Raw genomic sequence first — 14,760 nt, 5'->3', positions numbered from 1 at the left:
AGAGGTAAATTCTTTTATGTATTCCCTCACTGATCCCGTCTGCCTTAGCCTTTTCAATTTATCCCTTGCAAGCCAAGATGCATTGCTAGGAAGAAATTGATCACGCATTTCTTTGATTAGCTTATCCCATGTATCAATCCTAGGACGACCAGCACTTACGTCGTCTGCATTACGAGTCCTCCACCAAAGTTTCGCATCACCCGACAAATACATTGTGGTAATGTTCAACTTATCAGCGTCTGGCACCCTTGCAGCGGTAAAATACTGCTCCATGTCCCAGATGAAATTTTCCAGTTCTTTAGCACTCCTTGCGCCACTAAAGGCCTTGGGTTCTGGAATCTTTACCTTAGACGATTCAACACGAGTTGAACTTAACGTGGCCACGGCCCGACACAAAACGACGAGTTCTGCACGAAGGTTCTCATTTTCCTTCTGCAGTCCCTCCAGTTTTTGCGTAGTTGTGGCACGAAAGTCCAAGATTTCAGTAATGTGGTTATCAACATTCTGTCGATATCCACCAATTTCCCGCTGAACTTTCTCAGCGTCCACTCTCAACTCAATGATTTGTGTGAATAAATCCACAAATGTAGGGTCTGCCAAAATGTCTTCAGTATACCCGACGAAGGATTCAATTTTTCGTGCCAACTCCCATAATTCTGCGTTTTTCACCATTGTTTAACCGCGCTCTTATACCAATTGAAAGAGGGTCGATTTATTTTTCTCGCACACCACTCTAGGCAGTCTTACAGCATCTGTAATACTTCATCCTACTTACACCCACGAAAATTGACTAAGTATAGAAATACTTAAAACAGTAGCGTCAAACAACCAACAGAATTTACAGGAACCAGTCCCAACCTTTATTAACCTTTAAGTAATACAAAGGAAGGCTTCACGAATTTGTCTAAGGCTAGAAAACACTCTGTTTTTGCCTTAGACGAATTTCCACCTTTAAATCAAAATTCTGCACAATGGCAGTTACATGCGGCAGTTACAAGTGACACCTGTCCGACACTTGTCAGCACAGGGTTCAAAACTAACTTTCCAACAGCTATATTTCTAACAGATAGAATCTAATTCAAATTACATTCTTATCTACACGAAATACTAATATTCTAACACTTAGAATATTTCAGGCTTCATTCCAACACTTAGAATATTTCAGCCAGCTTCCAACACTTAGAATATTTTAGCTGTCTTCCAACACTTAGTTTTATTTCAGCAATTTCGGGTGAACTGCCTTTGTTCCTGACATTGCCAAGTCTTCATAGCCTTGCCTCATCAAGTAACATGCTGCCTCGCCAATGCCCTTAGCCCGCACGTAAGCCATGCGCGTTCAAGCTGCCTTGCCAACACCCAAGCACCTTGAACTTGTGTTGCACTGTTTTTCCATCATCCATGCCAAGACCAATGCCCAAGCCCTTGGCATGTCTGCACGTAGTTAGATCAAGTAGATTGCGGGTCTAACAGTAGGCCACTATCCTACCATCAAAAGTTTATAGGGCAGAAATTTGAATGATACGTCGCTGACACGATGGCCACGGGATCCTTCGAGTTATCATGAATCATCGCAGCAATGGGCAGTGCCGACGTTGACCTTTTATCTAATAGATACATCCCTTCTAGAAAGCAGGTTTTGTTGCACGTATTATCTCTAGAACAACTATGGTTCTCCGAGTAGTAGATATCATAAAACACAGTATAACTAATTTAATGAGCCATTCGCAGTTTCACAGTCTTAATTTGTTCATACTTACACATGCATGGATTAATCTTTAGGACAAGTATATGACAACTAGCAGGATCAACCAGGTAGCATTCATTAACAAAGTTGCGCACCGTATGATCCCGGCACGCTCGCTCAGGCATGGTCGGGTCCAAGGCAAGCGTGATAGTCATTCACACGGAGCATTCATTTTTGGTAGTTAGAAGTTGTTGAAGGACCCATGCCCACTGCGTCTACCGTATAGAAGAATTCGAGGTGCTGCTCATGGACCACGCGATCGTACGACTAAGCGAGGGAAGGTGTGGGATGCGAGAGCATCCTTTTGGATCACCCCGCACATAGAATGCAAGGGCAGAAAGGTGACCGGCTGCACTTGCACAACTCCTAGGCATAAGGTATTCAACACAGGATTCTGACGTCTGACTACCCTATATAGAGCTTCATCCGCCACCGAAATGGCATGCAAGTTACGATGTTGCTTCTCGAAGAAGGGATCCAACCTAACAACACATGCCCAATACCACTCATGCATCGTACGTGAATAGTTATGTCAATGCACACCCGACATCCACCCCAACGCCCGACATGAGATGTCGTACGACAACGCTGATGCCTTCTTTGCAAGGCCAATGATATACCTGCCATTGCGCCCCTACGCAAGGGAGTTGAGAATTTAATCACTACAGAGATTGTTGGAGAAAGATTAAGGTTCACATAAGGGAATTGCCCACGCCCGGTCAATCATAGCATCTGGCCGTACATGGCCTTAAGTGACCCGTGCATGCGACGCTTAGAGTTAGTCGTAACACGAGCTCTAGAACTCCCCACTTGCCCAAGAGCACTGCCTTTTCCACACCAAATGCTATTATAAACCGATTATGTAAGCTCCCACAGCGTAGCACGAACGAGCCATGCATGCCACCATGCGCCCACGCAGCAAGCCTACTAAGCACACAGGACGCCGATGACGCCCGCCTTGTAGCGCCTCACTCACCCCACATATGTCGTCGGTATATTTTTCTTAACGCCCAATAGCGTAGCATGGACAAGCCATGCATGCCATCAAGCGCCCACGCAGCACGCCTACTAAACAAACAAGACACCCTTGACGTTTGCTTGCTTTCGCCTCTGTTGCCTTGCAGACGTCTCTAACATTTTTTTGTAGACGCCCAACGGAATAGCATGGACAAGCCATGCATGCCATCAAGCGCCCACGCAACATGCCTACTGAGCAAAAAGGACGCCAATGACGTCTGCCTACCACTACCTCAAACGCCCCACAGACGTTGGTTGCATGTTTTTGTAAACGTGCAATGGCATAGCACGGAAAAGCCATGCATGCTGTCAAGCGCCAAAATTGCACGCGTACTAAGCGCACAGGATACCCTTGATGTCCGCCTACTTTCGCCTCAATCGCCCCGCAAACGTTGCTAGCATGTTTTTGTGGATGCCCAACAACGTAGCACGGACAAGCCATGCATGCCATCAAGCGCCCACGCAGCACGCCTACTAAGCGCACAGGATACCTTTGATGTCCGCCTGCCCTTGCCTCACTCCCCCCGCTGACATCGCCAGCGTGTTTTTGAAAACACACAACGGCGTAGCACGACCAAGCCATGTATCCCATCAGCGGCCACGCAACATGCCTACTAAGCCCATGGGATGTCTATGACATCCGCCTGCCTGCGCCACAGTCTGCCCCCAACACCTCTACCACCTTATGTATGCTTTAAAAAGTTTTTACCCATGTGATAGGTGTAGGCATGGATTTTCAAGAGAATCATAATTGAAATGTACAACCAAAATATGAACGTTCTAACGTCCAGACACACATTATCTTAAACAAATGACTTATATATATATATATATATATATATATGTATGTATGTATGTATGTATGTATGTATATATTTCAACAATTTTTTTATTTTTTACTTTTTCCAAAAATTCAAAAAATTAATAGAAACAAGGAAAAATAACAAAAATAATATGAAATCAACACCGAAAAATCACAAATAAGTATAATAACCATAAAATATAAAATTTATAACATTTTAATTTTTCAAACGAGATGCAAAAAATAGTAAACGTAAAAATAAATTATGAAATAATGATTAAAAGATGGAAAAATACCAAAATGCTCAAAAACACATCTAAACATGTCAAATTAATGATAGGCTACATATTTGCACAAATAATGTATGTTTCAATATCGTACGAATCGTAAAAGTAATGAAAAATGATACCAGCGAGCCACGTGAGGTGGAAACATTAGATGAGTAGATAATGGAAAGTAGATGTATATGTTTGTTATGCATGAAGGTTATTTTAAAATCATTTGATTTATGTACTGTATGAACATCTGCGTGTTTCGACTAGAGCTCGAACAATGTCACGCAGGCCACGACCAATGAGGGAAGGCCACGGCCAACCGTTGTATGCAGGCTCGTCTGATGACGGCCGACCGTGTGTGCTTTCCAAGGGCTATAATAGCATGCCACGCCCGACGATAGTCGACCGTGTGTGTTGTCCAACTGAGAGAATGACATGCCTCGCCCTACGTCGTCCGGCCGTGTATGCTGTCCAAGGGAAATGATGACACGCCACGCTCAACGTTGTCCAATCGTGTGTTCTGTCCAAAGGCCATGATGGTATTCAACGTCCAACATCGTCCGACCGTGTGTGCTGTCCATGGGACATGATGACATGCCACGTCTGACGTCGTCCGACCGTTTGTGCTGCCCAAGGGCGATGATGTCATGCCATGCCCGATATCATCCGATCGTGTCACATAGTCCAAAAGCGATAATGAAATGCCACGCCTGACGTCGTTCGACCGTGTGACCTACTCCAAAAGAGATGATGGCATGACACGCCCGACGTCATCCGACCGTGTGCGCTGTCCAAGGGCCATGATGACATTCCACGCCCCACTTCGTCTGATCGTGTTGTATATCCAAGGGCCATGATGGCATGCCACGCCATACGCCGTCCGACTATGTATGCTGCCCAAGGCCGATGATGGCATGCCACGCATGACATCATCCGCCCGTAACACATAGTCCAAAGCCAATGATGGAATGCAAGCTTGACGTCGAGCGACCGTGTCACCTAGTCCAAAGGCGATGTTGGTATGCCAAGCCCGACGTCTTCCGTGTCACGTAGTCCAAAGGCGATGATGGCATGCCAAGACTGATGTCAACCGACTGTGTGTGTTATCCAAGGGACATGATGGCATGCCACGCCCGACGTCGTCTGATCGTGTGTGCTATGCAAGGTCCATGATGGCATGCCACGCCCGACGTCGTCCGACAATGTGTGCTGTCCAAGGGCCATGATATCATGACACGCCCGACGTTGTCCGACCGTGTGGTTCTACCCAAGGTAGATGAGGACATGCCACGCCCGATGTCGTCCGACTATGTCACCTAGTCCTAAAGCGACGATATCATGTAATGTCTGACATCGTCCGATCGTGTGTGCTGTCCAAGGGCCATGATGGAATGCCACGCTCGACGTCGTCCGACCGTGTGTGCTGTCCACGGGACATGATGGCATGCCACACCCGACGCTGTCCGACCGTGTATGCTACCCTAGGGTGATGATGGAATGCCATGCCAACGTCATCCAACCGTATCACCAAGTCCAAAGCCGATGATGGAATTCCACGCCTAACGTCGTACGATCGTGTAACCTACTCCAAACGCGATGATGGCATCACACGCCTGACATCATCCGATCGTGTGTGTTGTCCAAGGGACATGATGGCATGCCAGGCCAGACTCTGTCCGACCGTGTGTGCTGCCCAAGGGAGATGATGACATGTCACGCTTGACGTCGTCCGTCCGTGTCACCTAGTCCAAAGGCGATGATGGCATGCCACGCTCGACGTCGGGCGACCGTGTCACCTAGTCCAAAGACGATGATGGCATGCCACGCCCGACGTCGTCCAACCGTGTCACCTAATCCAAAGGAGATGATAGCATGCCATGGCCGACGTCGGTCAACTATGCGTGTTGTCTAAGGGCCATGATTGCATGCCACTCCAGACATCGTCTCATAGTGTGTGCTATCTACGGGCCATGATGATATGCCTTGCCCAACGTCGTTCGACCGTATGTTATGTCCAAGGTCCATTATTGTATGCTACGTGACGCAGTTCGACTTTGTGATGCTACCCAAAGGCGATGATGGCATGTAACGCCCGACGTCGTCCAACCATGTAACCTAGTCAAAAAAGCAATGATGACATGTCATGTCTGACGTCGTTCGACTGTGTGTGCTGTCCAAGGGCCATGATGGCATGCCACACTCGACGTTGTCAGATAGTGTGTTCTGTCCAAGGGCCATGATGGCATGCCACGCCCGACGTCGTTCGACCGTGTGTGCTGCCCAAGGGCCATGATGGCATGCCACGCCCGACATTGTTCAACCGTGTGTGCAGTTCAAGTCCATGATGGCATGCCACGCCCGACGTCGCTTGAGCATGTGGGATATCCAAGGGCCATGATGGCATGCCATGCCAGACGTCGTCCGACTGTGTGTTCTTGCCAAGATCAATGATGGCTTGCCACGCATGACATCGTACGCCCGTGTCACCTAGTCCAATGTCGATTATGGCATTCCATGTCACGTCAGGAGACCGTGTCATCTAATGCAAAGGGGATGATGGCATGCCACGCGCGACATCATTTGACCTTGTCACCTAGTCCAAAGGCGATAATGGCATGCCACGGCTGACATCGGCCGATTGTGTGTGTAGTCCAAGGGCCATGATTGCATGGCACGCTCGACGTCGTCTGATCGTGTGTGCTGTCCAAGGGACATGATGGCATGCCATGCCCGACGTCGTCCGACCATGTGTGCTGTTCAAGATCCATGATGGCATGCCACGTCCGACCTCGTCCAACCGTGTGGTGGTACCCAATGGAGATTATGGCATCCCACGCCAAACGTCATCCGAATGGTCACCTACTCCAAAAGCGATGATGGCATGTCACGTCCGACGTCGTCCGATCATGTGTTCTGTCCAAGGGACATGATGGCATGCAACGCTTAACGTCGTCCGACCGTGTGTGCTCTCCAAGGGCCATGATGACATACTAGCCCAACGTCGTCTGACCGTATGTACTATCCAAGGGCCATTATGGCATGCCACGCCAGCGTCGTCAAATCGTGTCCCCTAGTCCAAAGTCGATGATGGCATGCCACGCCCGACATCGCCTTACCGCGTGTTCTATGCAAGGGCCGTGATGGCATGCCACGCCCAATGTCGCCCGACTATGGGTGCTGGCCAAGGGCGATGATGGCATGCCATGTCCGGCGTCGTTCGACCGTGTGTGCAGTCCAAGGGTGATGATGGCATGCCACGCCCGACGTCGTTTGACCGTGCATGCAACTCAAGGGCCATGATGGCATGCAACACCTGACGTCATTCGACTGTCTGTATAGTTCAAGGGCCATGATGGCATGCCACGCCCGACTTCATTCGACCTCGTGTGCAGTCCAAGGTAGGATTTTGCAGTCCACGCTCATTCTATACACGCCTTGGCAGAAGCCTCCTGGACGCGGATGTGGAACGCATGTGCTACGTACGTATACCCATTTTCCCCTTGACATCTCACTTAGCTTTTCTATGGCACCCCACATTCCGAAAACCTCTTATAGAGATATCGTTATTAGTCCCTTAACATGTCATTAGGCTTGAAAAATGAACTCAACGTGATGAAAAACCTCGCAATGGGGCGTAGTTATTGGACAAGTGTTTAATCATCGTAGAACGTATAGCTCAACACTTCGCGTCAAACTTGTGAACTTCACGTGTGATGTTATTTTTGGTACTTATATTTCAACACTTAGTTATATTTTCACCTTCTAAATATGCAAGCAGTACATGAACCTCTCATTTTAAAAGTTATAAATGATTGGATTTTAGGTTGGGTGAATGAGGAATGTAGGGGGAGGGGACGAATCGGAGCGACAAAGGGATAAATCTTAGTGGATCGTGGTAGCAAGGCCACTCTGCTAATTACAATACCCTGTTGCGTACTTTAGTCATCTACAAAGGATTCTACCTACCGCTCGATGGAAATTGTACTTCAACACAGTCACCGTGTCGCTTCCGTCACAGAGACTTAGCTAACGACATGTACCCTTGGGGGTTAGAGGCCCCTACTGCGGTTCGGCAAGAGGACAGGGGGCGCATGCTTCACTTCTAGTTCAAATTCTTACTTAGAGGCATTCACTCATAATCCAGCACATGGTAGCTTCGCGCCACTGTCTTTTCAACCAAGAGCGATGGTCAATTTTGTGAATAAATAATTCCTCTCGTACTAGGTTGAATTACTATTGCGACACTATCATCAGTAGGGTAAACTAACATGTCTCAAGATAGTCTAAACCCAGCTCACGTTCCCTATTGGTGGGTGAACAATCCAACACTTGCTGAATTCTGGTTCACAACGATTGAAAGAGAGGACATCGAAGGATCAAAAAGCTACGTCTCTATGAATGCTTGGCTACCACAGGCCAGTTATCCCCGCGCTAGCTTCAAATTCCAATGGTCTATAGGATCGTTAGGCCTTGCTTTCACGGTTCTTACTCGTACTGGAAATCATAATCAAATAAGATTTTACCCTTCTGTCCTACATGAGATCTCTGTTCTCGTTGAGCTCATCTTAGGACACTTGCGTTATCTTTAAAAAGATGTGCCGCCACAGCCAAACTCCTCACCTGACAATGTCTTCCGCCCGAATAGGCCCGCAAAGCGAGCCTTGGGTCCAAAAAGAGGGGAAGTGCCCCACTTCTGATTCACGGAATAAGTAAAATAATGTTAAAAGTAAGGTATTTCACTTTTGCCTTTCAGCTCCCACTTATGCTACACCTTTCATGTCATTTCACAAAGTCGGAGTAGAATTAAGCTCAACAGGGTCTTCTTTCTCCGCTGATTCTGCCAAGACCTTTCCGTTGGTTATGGTTTTGCTGGATAGTAGACAGGAACAACGGGAATCTCGTTAATCCATTCATGTGCGTCAGTAATTAGATAACGAGGAATTTTGATACCTTAAGACAGTCATAGTTTCTCCCGCCATTTACCCGTGCTTGGTTGAATTTCTTCACCAATGTTTTGTTTTAATTAAACATACGGATTCCCCTTGTACGTACTAGTATTGAATTGGTTGTTTGATGCCCAGGGAAAGCACCCGAATGAACCATTCCCAGTCCGTCCCCCGGCCAGCACATGGTGACCCGCTCTCGCTGTAGGAGCAGCTCGAGCAGTCCACCGACAGCCGACGAGTTAGGGACTGGGTCCCCCGTGCCCAGCCCTCAAATCCAATCCATTTCCCCAAGTTATGGATCCATTTTTCCGACTTCCCTTGCCTACATTGTTCCATCGACTAGAGGTAGTTCACCTTGGAGACCAGATTTGGTTATGAGTACGACCGGGCATGGATGATATTCGATCCTCCGGATTTTAAAGGGCCTCTGGGAGCACACCGGACACCACGCGACATGCGGTGCTCTTATAGCTGCTGCACCCTACCTTCGCCTGAGTCGAATGCGGGGTGGGTAGGCTGTTAAAAAGAAAATTTAACCTGATTCCCTTTCGGAATATGCGTGAAACACGCTATTTGTCGGGTCTCCCCCAACCCTTATGATCGACTAACACAAATGCAAGTTCAGTTCACATGGAACCTTTCCCCTCTTGGGAATTCAAAGTTCTCATTTGAATATTTGTTACTACCACAAAAATTTGCACCGATGGCCGCTGCGCCTAGTCTGACGCCAAAGGTTTTACACCGACCGCCACGCGCTCCTACTCATTTTTCTTAATTGCCATCAAATTTTCAGGCTAGTTGATTCGGCTAGTGAGTTGTTACAGACTCCTTAGCGGATTTCTACCTCCATGACCACCGTCCTGCTTTCTTAATCGACCTACACCCTTTGTGGGATCTAGGTTAGTGCGCAGTTTGGAACCATAACCCGGCTTCTGGTTCATCCCGCATCGCCAATTCTGAATATAAAAAATGACAAAGGTGGAGCTTTTGATTATATGGCGCGGCTCAACAAAGCAGTCGGGCCGTCCTACCTATTTAAAGTTTGAGAATGGATCGAGGGCATTTCTCTCCCGAGTGCTCTAATAATTTTCTTTACCCGATAGAACTCTCACGCGAGCTCCAGCTATCCTGAGGGAAACTTCGGAGGGAACCAGCTACTTGATGGTTCGATTAGTCTTTCTTCCATATACCAAAGTTATACGAACGATTTGCATGTCAGTATCGCTGCGGGCCTCCACCAGAGTTTCCTCTAGCTTCTCCACGCTAAGGCATATTTCACTATGTTTTGGGTCCCAACAGGTATGCTCACACTCGAACCCTTCTTAGAAGATCAAGGTCGGTCAGAGGTGAACCTTTTAGGGGGATACCACCAACCATCTTCCTTACGGCTTACAAGTTTACTCGCCCGTTGACTCACACACATATCAGACTCCATAGTCCGTGTTTCAAGACAGGTCGAACAGGGAGCCCACAGGCCAGCGTCTAGAGCGCGTAGATGTCGTAGTACGCCAGAGGCGCATGTTGCCTACCAAAATTCAGGAGACGACATTCCATAGGCGTATCGAGAGCTCGGGCCTTGTCATATCCCCCAATCCATGCTGGTCCACTCCCCGAGTCGATTAGCTGACCGACTCATCACCTTTCCACATCTGACTGGGGCGCATCACCGGCCCCCATCCGCTTCCCTCCCTACAATTTCAATCACTCTTTGACTCTATTTATAAAGTCCTGTTAATGTTGATTAAAGAGTCGTTGATTTATTATTTAGTTAATAATTCATTCATCACAGGTTCTTGAGTTATTTGATAATAACAAATAAACAAATTCGTGTTGGAATATTTTCAATGTTTTGTTAACCTATTTTCCCATTATTTTTAATGCATATACATAAATGTTTGGTAGTTATATACTAGTCATATCATATACTAGTAAAAGAGAAACTCAACAGTCACAATATAAAAATACTCTAAGAATTGTGTGGGGTCAAACCTAATACAAGAATGTAACTAAATATAATTTTACCTTTATCAATATAATTTTCCATGTATTTTCAATGAAACTTTGCACATTTTTTTTCTCCATACTATATATCAAATTTGCCACTGAAAGCATAAAATCTCCTTTCGGAAAATTATTCTACAAAAGGATTAAAGTGTTTCAATTCTCTTTAACAATCTTTACACAATAACAAAGTTCATTCCATAGAGGCACCTACCATACGAAAAAAATCAATGACTAAAGTACTAGTCCTTTTTGTTTTCTCTCTATCACAATTAAGTATACCACTTACTATATAAAATATTAACAATGAAATTAATTTTTTAAAATTTGTTTGTATTTAAAATTTTAATTTTATATTCTTTAGATAGTTAATAGAATGAAATTTGAATGTCAGTGAAGTTTTTATGACTTCAATTCTGTATCAAATTCAAACGAAGTAGAAAACAAAACGTACAACACTGACTTATTAGGTGAAGTTTTCATATTCTTCAAATCAATTGCACAATCTAATTCATATAGAATAGAAACCTACAGAAGATTTTTGTCTCTGAAAATTAGACACAATAAAATTTTAAACGGAGTGTAAAATACAAAAGTTTTTTGTTTTTATTCGCCAAAAAGAATAAAACATATTCGTAAATTATCACATAGATATGCTTTTCTTTTCAAGTATCTTCGAACTGAAAATTATTACATTTGCATATCTCATTCGTCAAACTAATGAATTATAAAGATAAAACTATTTGCTAAGAAAAATTCATTGAAAAAAAGTATGGAGAAACAAACCCAAATTTTCAACAAAAATATCCAAACATTATATAATAAGATAACCCAATTACAACGATAACACTTGAATTACAAGGAGAAGTAATGAAATATAAAATAACTAGAGGTAGAGATAAGAATGGTATAAGAAGTTTAGATTCTAGAGAGAAGATGAGAGGAACAAACAGTTTCTTCACTTCAAGCATAATTTTCAAAAATCGTAGATGGCAACAATATAAACTATATTCTTAACTTAGATCATAATCGAATCTAGTATTGGGTTGTCTAAGTGTTGGGCCTCTGCATAGTTTAGCCCCAAGCCAAAACATTCGGGCACCATCCGCGTTGATAAAAATACTCAATGTCTAAAAAAGAACCATGTCCTCAAGGTTAGAGTAAAGCATAAATTGTAGTATTATCTGCTGAATATTTTGTATAGCAAGTAAGCAGTTCTTAGAAACTTCATCCCATCTATTTTCAGTCATGATAATATAGCAATGAGAATTATCATCTTCCACCAACAAGAGAAATATGTTTATATATGAATTTGCATGTAAAATAATTTGCACAAAAGTTGATCGACCAAGCCTATCTGCAATGATCACATTGTAGGCATTTTAATCTTCGAACTGAGAGTCCTCTATTAAGTTGAGATACTGCAGCCCATGTATAAGATTTAAGAGATTTGTTTCCACCTTTCTCTTCCACCTTCTATACTAAAAGAAGATAAAGACAAACTATTGCTATGTTGATGCCACTTTATAATGATTGAATTAGGAATTCCCAACAATAAACAAAATATCGTTGAATTGTTGCATTCCCTGTATATGTAGCAAGTGAACTCATCTTTGTAATAACTGATGACCATCGTCCAGCACATCACAATAATTATAAAAGGATATCTAGAGTAGCATCGTGTTATTCAACCCCCTACATACCTCAATTAAGAAATCATGTATTCTTCTTCAAGGTATGAGAGAAAACCTCAATATAAGATTCTCCAATATCCTGTAAGTCACACGAGGGGTAATCACATTACCACTACTTGTAACATTCATTTTAACACCTCCTACATGCTCCTAATCATACAATTTCACATATAAGCAACTCTTCCCTTTTTTTATTTCTTCAAACAATGCATGCTCACGTGCCTTTACAATCTTATTATTAAAACTTGTTCAAATTTGGAACTCTGAACTAATTCCGGGATCCCATACATAGAATTTTAATGCAATTTTTTTAACATGAACATTGAAGGAAGTCGCACCAAGGTTAAACAGTAAATTATATTCATCATGCTCTTCTCCCCCATAAGTGAGATTTGATGCAATTCCTACAACATGAACAACAAAGGTAGTCGCACCAAGGTTAAACAGTACATTACCTTCATTATGTTCTTCTCCCCCATAATATTTTCCACACGTTACATAAGTTATTATTTCGTCAGCCACCTTCCATGGTCTCAATTTCATGTGTGTTGTTCATTCGAGCAACAATCAAGATCAATTGCATTAACGTACCTCTCTAACACATCTATTTGAGGATGTTCATTGAAAAAATTGAATACAATACTTTTAATACTTGTAGCTTCTTCACTAACCGATTCAATTGGAGTATCTGATTGCGTCCAAGTAAATAATTAGAGGCACTAACCAGAAAACTTTTCGTCAAACACCTTGTGCGCATCCATTTTTATTTTGTGTTCATATTTAATCTCATAGTTTTGAAGAACATATGTATTGGTTATATTCTCCACTCCACAAAATTGGACAAGCTTTATTTTGGCAAGTCAATGTGATAGTTGTTATACTTACAATAAAATGTATTTATAAAGTTAATAAACAGAAACTGAAACAGAAATAAGATGAAGCAGAAAATAATATAGAATACAAGAATTAATCCGAGTCCATAGAAACTACTGTGTGTCCTTAAGAAATTTAATCCCCTCACTCTACCCAAGGTTATGGATTAATTTCTCCCAAGATAAAACGGATTAAACCTGTTAAAGAAATAGCGGTACCTAAAACTTCTTTAACATNCGGATTAAACCTGTTAAAGAAATAGCGGTACCTCAAACTTCTTTAACTTCAACGAACTTAAAAACAGCAACAAGTCACACAGACTCAGTCGATCGACATTTTGATTTTATTTGAGAGAAAAATAAATGCAGAGAAAGAAAAAATTTTCAGTGTTAAAAAATCAAAAATTGACTTCCTTTTATAGCCATTTTCAGCAAGGAACATGTTTGTTCAGTGAAATCTGTTCAGACCCATTTTATCCAGAAAGTTGTGTCTTTTGGAAAAAATAACAACTTTTCAAAAAATTGTGTCTGTTAGGAAAATAACTACTTTTTGGAAAGTAACGACTTTTCGAAAAGTAACGACTTTTCGGAAGGAGTAACAACTTTTCGGAATGTTACTGTTACCTGCAAATTTATAAGAAATGACTTTTCATTTGTACTTTGCAAATGACTTTTCATTTTACCCTCCAAAGTAGTTCCCTCACTTTTCATATTCTCTCTTTTCTTTAACCATTCACACTTTCTAAAACCCAACAATCCCCCACATGAATGGGGAAGGCTATTGTTAAAACATATGCATGAAAAAACGTGTGTGTCTTGTAGGAAAAGGTTAATCGCATCTGGATAAGTAGGTTTCCCGTTAAACTTTCCGTAGTGAATGTATATCGGATATACTCGGTCAATCGGTAGATTTGATTTCTTTGAACCGTCGAGCTTTGGTCTATACCTAGACAACATATGTCACACAATCAACCCTTGAACTGTTCTTAGTTCTCATTGTTTTGTTCGTTTCAGCCATGAACACATCTTGGATAGTAAGTGCTTAAAGAACTGGCCTTACCGGATTCTCCTTGAAGCGGCTTACACTTCACACTTACATAGGTGATTTCTAAATGTGTTATCCCATACACCATTTGATATTCCCTGTATCAAACTGAGAAACCATTAAAAACTCCTTATGTCTTTATCCTGGTTACTAAACATTGTCTCATCATGAGAATGGACCATTAAATAATAATAATAATTTTTTTCCTTTTGACAATGTTGAACCGTCATCAATGACTTTGTTTTATCTCCTTGAACCTAGATCTTGGGATCTCCAGTCTTCTAGGTAGAGTTACCGCCACGATGACTTGTTCTCGGCCATAGTCCCATTCCCGTCGATGATTTCTCAACTCCCTCTCTATTTA

General features: G+C 43.2%; 1 pseudogene; it reads right to left on the bottom strand.

The window, feature by feature from the left end:
• Positions 1-7,692: 7,692 nt before the first annotated feature.
• LOC114078154 lies at positions 7,693-10,623 on the bottom strand (annotated as a pseudogene).
• Between the last annotated feature and the right edge of the window lie 4,137 nt (positions 10,624-14,760).

Source organism: Solanum pennellii, chromosome 7 (genome assembly GCF_001406875.1).
Source record: "Solanum pennellii chromosome 7, SPENNV200".
Lineage (NCBI taxonomy): Eukaryota > Viridiplantae > Streptophyta > Magnoliopsida > Solanales > Solanaceae > Solanum > Solanum pennellii.
The sequence above is the reverse complement of the archived record's forward strand: the minus strand, read 5'-3'. Positions and strand labels throughout refer to the sequence as shown.